This window comes from Garra rufa, chromosome 4 (assembly GCF_049309525.1).
Source record: "Garra rufa chromosome 4, GarRuf1.0, whole genome shotgun sequence".
NCBI classification, from domain to species: Eukaryota; Metazoa; Chordata; class Actinopteri; order Cypriniformes; family Cyprinidae; genus Garra; species Garra rufa.
In genome coordinates, this window is record NC_133364.1 from 6,354,279 (window position 1) to 6,359,694 (window position 5,416).

Genomic DNA, 5,416 nt, shown 5'->3' on the forward strand with positions numbered 1-5,416 from the left:
CTAATTGGCAAGGCACCATTTCTCATTATTTTTATTTAGCAAATTAAATGAAAATAAATAAAAACAAAAAACTAACAAAAATTACACAAACATGTAACAAAATTATTTTAACTTTATGTACCAACATTTTAATAAAATTAACAAAAACAAACAAAAAATCAAAGACATAATAAAATGGAAAACACAACAAAATACGAATTAATGCATTTAAATAACTACAACTGTAATAAAGATTGATAAAAAAAACAAAAGAAAAAACACACAACAAAATTACTAAAATAACTAAATAAATCTACTAATGTATTAAAGTGAAACTAAAATAAAAGTTAGATTTAAAAAAACAAATAAATAATAAAATGATGTAATAAACTGATGTAATAAAAATTAAACCATCTTAAAAAAATGACAAAAACAAAATTACTAAAATAACTTAAACTATGTACTAAAGTAACTAAAGCTAAACTATAAAATTAATAATTAAAAGTAATAAACAATAAAAACGACAAAACACACAACAAAATTACTAAAATAACAAAAAATCTGAAATAAAAAAATAGAATTACTAAAATAATGTACTAATGGACTAAAAATGAACTAATAAAAACTAGAAGAAAAGTAACTAAAAAACTAATGAACAATAAAAACAACAAAAACGCACAACAAATTATTAAAATAACTGAAATGATGTATACTAATTTCCTAAAATAACTAAAACAAGGGCTACAATAAAAACAAACGCAACAAAAAAAGTAAACTATGCACTTAAGTACTAAATTTTAAAACTTAAATAAAATAAAAACAAAATAATATATAAAAACCTAACAAAATCTGATGAAAGCACAACTAAAACTAGAAATTAAACAATGTCAAAATGATCAAATTTAAATGAAAGCAAAAATATAAAAATGAAAATAATCCATAATAATAATAATAAAAGCTATTATCGTACCTCAATGATAGTTAAATAACTGATTTAAAAAATAATAATAAATAAAAGGATCTGTTTTAATACCGCTGTTAAGGTCTGAGTGCCTGTTCAATCCTCCAGTCCTTTTTCGAGGATTATGATCTACTTTCATCTTTTTAGAAGCTAGTTTTGCTTTAAAAGCAGCGGCCCGCTATCATAATGACTCCAGACCTGGTCAAATGTGATCCTCAGAGTACCCACGGCAATTTTCCACACACAAAACTTTTCAGGCCTAACGGGATTTTTGCTCTAATGGCAGACACGAGGGACAGCAATGCGGTTCGGCTCCATTTACAAAGCGCCCAGAGCCTTTTCACCGCGAGCCCTGACACTTCGGCTGAGCGTTTTGAACGCGGAGGGCTTGTCGTTAGTCACGCACTTGGCTGAAGTTTTAATGAAGGTGCCGCTTTTGGTCTCCGAGTCCACAGGGCTGTTAGAGCCCGTGTTCCCGCTCTGTGTATTGATGATCCTGCCAAATGGGGATCTTTGAGCCGAACCGTTCGACCCGTTTCGCCGTGTTCCATTGTGCCTCGTTTCATTCATCTCGCTGTTGAGAGATAGAGGAAGGTGCAGGGATGATTGAAAAACGAGATGTGGATGACATTGCTCGGTAACAAGGGCAGATCTGGTCGGAGCCGTCAGGGTCGAGTGGGTAGATGTTCACGGCGCATTCATAAAGCATAAGGCTGGGAGAGGAACTAAATGTACACTACAATAACCAGCCCAGAAGGAGGAAACATGTCGCTGATGTATGCATTTTAAAGCGTGTCCTGTCAGCTCCTGTCACATGCTTTTGAGGTTTTAGTGTGTCTTTTTGAGTTTAATTACAGCCATTTTAGCATTAAAAAAGACCAGTTTACACTAAATAGCAACCGAAAACAGAAAACATTTTGCATCTGTTTTTGGTGCAAAGAAAATCAGTGAAGAAATGAAGAGATGTTATCATTTTTACAAGACACTCAGAACAAGGAAGCTGTGAAGGTGTTTAATTACACATTACAAAAAATATTCTTGAAAACAAAATGCAACCTCAAATGCAACCATGCGACCTCCTCCATGTCTGAGACATTCAAGGAAATGTAGCAGTGCGAAAAATGACATAATGCATTTCGCTCCCTCTCCTAAAGCATGCGGCAAATGCGTTAATGTGGACAGAACTGCGTTTATGCACGCCGCCTCTAATTAATGCCACACGCCGAGTATAAGTTCAGCAAGGGTCTGCGCTGGTGACGGTCAACCAGAAGTTGGCATGGTAACGGTTCTCCTAGCAGGCTGATAATGAAGTGCCCACTAGTTCCGCTGACCTCTGCGGCTCATATTCGATGCTGCCCGCGGGTCAGAAAGGTCACCTACTGAGTGTGGACGAGGACCCTGAGGAATGTCAGCTCCGACCGCGACTGCGACCCGGAACGCTTACAATCTACTTTCCCCCCTCTTTTTCCCCTAGACTTGTCTGAAATGTCATTACTCATGCAGATATTGTGAAATTAGCAATTAAGTCGAAGAAAAAATATCATTGTGGGCTGGAGCGGCACTGATTCGAAATGTAATTAGAACCTTTCTCTTGTTGTTTTGCGAGAAAACGGTGTGCAGCGGTTTTAAATGGCATCAATAATTTGTGTTCAAAATAAAACTCCTTTTGAGACAAAAGACAATATTTCAGAGCAAAAACGTATTTACTTATTCACTAACCACCCAGTCTAGTTAGTCTTTGCAATGCAATAGTGGCATTTGTATTTAAATTAAGTTATTGCAAGTTACATGCTTCTTATTATATATGTGCATTATTTACAAAAGAGCTATTTTCTTAATGTGAAAACGTTATTCCACATGCATAAATATTTATTTAGCCTTTTGTATATCTGTCAAATGATCTCAGTTTTTTACTTTAAATTGAATATAGTATAATATATATACATATATACACTCTCTCTCTCTCTCTCTCTCTCTCTCTCTCTATATATATATATATATATATATACATATATATATATATATATATATATATATATATATACATATATATATATATATATTATATATATATATATATATATATATACACTATATATATAGATAGATAGATAGATAGATAGATAGATAGATAGATAGATAGATAGATAGATAGATAGATAGATAGATAGATAGATAGATAGATAGATAGATAGATAGATAGATATACAATTGTATTTTAATATATTTATTCCTGTGATGCAAAGCTGAATTTTCAGCATCATTACTTCAGTCTTCATTGTCACATGATCCTTCAGAAAGCATTTTTAATATGCTGATTTATTATCAGTTTATATATATATATACTTTGATATACTTTGATAAATAAAACGTTAAAAAGAACAGTATTTAGTTAAAATAGAAAACTTTTGTAACAATAAACACCTTGTTTAAAGTTTGGGGTCATTTATTTTTTTGCTTTCTTTCTCTCTTTGAAAGAAATTAATGCTTTTATTCAGCAGGATGTGTTAAACTGATAAAAAGTGATAGTAAAGACTTTATTGTTTTAGTTTTTTTGTTTTTTGTTTTTTTAGTTATTGTTTGAATAAAAGCTGTTCTTTTTAACTTTTTATTCATCAAAGGATCCTGAAAAAAGTATCACAGGTTCCAAAAAACATTAAGCAACACAACTGTTTTTGATAAATGAGTATATTAGATGATTTCTGAAGGATCATGTGACACTAAAGAGCGGAGCAATGGCTGATGAAAATTCAGCTTTTCATCACAGAAATAAATTACATTTTAAAGTAGATTAAAATAAAAAACTGTTATTTTGAATTGCGATGATATTTTATAATTTTCTGTATTTTTGATCAAATAAATCTTTGCTAAACATAAGAGACTTTTTTAAAAAACATAAAAAATCTCACTCATCCCAAACCTTTAATGCATTGCTAAGAACTTCATTTGGACAACTTTAAAGGCGATTTTCTCAATATTTTGTTTTCATTTTTACCCTCAGATTGGAGATTTTCAAATAGTTGTATCTCAGACAAATATTGTCTTATCATAGCAAACCATACTTATTTATTTAGCTATAGATGATGTATAAATCTCAATTTCGAAAAATTGACCCTTATGATTGTTTTTGTGGTGCAGGGTCACATATAATGTATATTACATAAAAAATATATATTTATCTTTTCTTTCATTAAATTATTTTCTTTCTGCATTCTGAGAATTCTAATCACAAATCGTGTGTAATTTTTATGCCAGTTTACTGTGTGACATTGATTTCACATTTATCTGTGCTAAACTTTAAAAATAAAAACCTTCTTGATATTTTATTTGTTTCTTGATGTTTTTGTATTAGTGTTTGTGTCATAAGGATACAAGACTGTACAGTAAATTGATTGGTAAACAATGTTTATTGAATTATTTGACAAAGTGAAGCAAAGCAGCATTCATTTTAAATGATTTACAACGTAATGAATTATTTAGAAATTAACTATTTAAGCTGAACAAGTGCTTAATATTAAATTACATTATTTTAATTACATTTTATTGATTTATATCAAAGAAATGACAGCTACTAAGGAGAATATAGCATAATCTAAAGAACACATCAAGAACATGATGGTTTGTAAGATATATAGTATATTATTTCCCTTCACATAAAACTCTAAACTCAGATCTGCAGTCTTTATCACACCATTTATACTGAGCGTTCACTTTCTCTATGGCACCGCAGTGCTCGGATATCTGATGTTCTGGTGCGCTTCCTCCTTTCCAGTTGGTCCAGGGTCCCACACGGAGCCCGTTGTACCAAATCCAGAATCCGAAAAGTCGGCTCTGTCTAAGCCCCACCCACACCGGCCCCGAGATCTTCTGCCTTTTTAGCTCTCGTTCTATTTCTATGTGATCATCTCTAGACTCGATACGCAGTAGTCCAGAAGTATTCGGTTGACTGTTGCAGTAATCCAGAGCTTCCTCCCAGGACATGTTAGAAGAACTGACATGAATAAGGCTTTCTAGGGGGGAGAAAAAAGAAAACTGAAAAACCTCTGAATTACAACAGCGTGTCAACCAGTAATTATTTGAAATTCAAGCAGGTGTTGTGTTGTCTTACTGTAGCATAGAGGATAGTATTCACCAACTGAATTTTTATGCCATGCCCCTGTTTTATGTATAAAAAGATAATCGTTTTGCTTTTGATTAGGGGTCAATTGTCTGTAAGCAGATTGTCCTCCATCACTCCATTCCACACTGTCCACCAGCAGGCCGATCCAGCAAGAATGCGTAATTCTCGTTTTCGTGCTTCCTTCACTCTTTCATTTTCCTCCTTATTTCTGATACTGACTAAATCAGTGTGATTCTCTCTGCAGTAGAGCTGAGCCTCAAACCAGGTTTTGTTTTCAGTGATTAAGATGTAGTTGTATGATGCTTGCCCAACATCTGTATCAGTGTAAGAAAATAATACTGTTTTTGTTTAAGACG

The 5,416-nt window shown here is 32.5% G+C and overlaps 1 pseudogene; it reads right to left on the reverse strand.

The window, feature by feature from the left end:
• Positions 1–4,521: 4,521 nt before the first annotated feature.
• LOC141333458 (C-type lectin lectoxin-Phi1-like) overlaps positions 4,522–5,416 on the reverse strand; it is a 2,110-nt pseudogene continuing 1,215 nt past the window's right edge.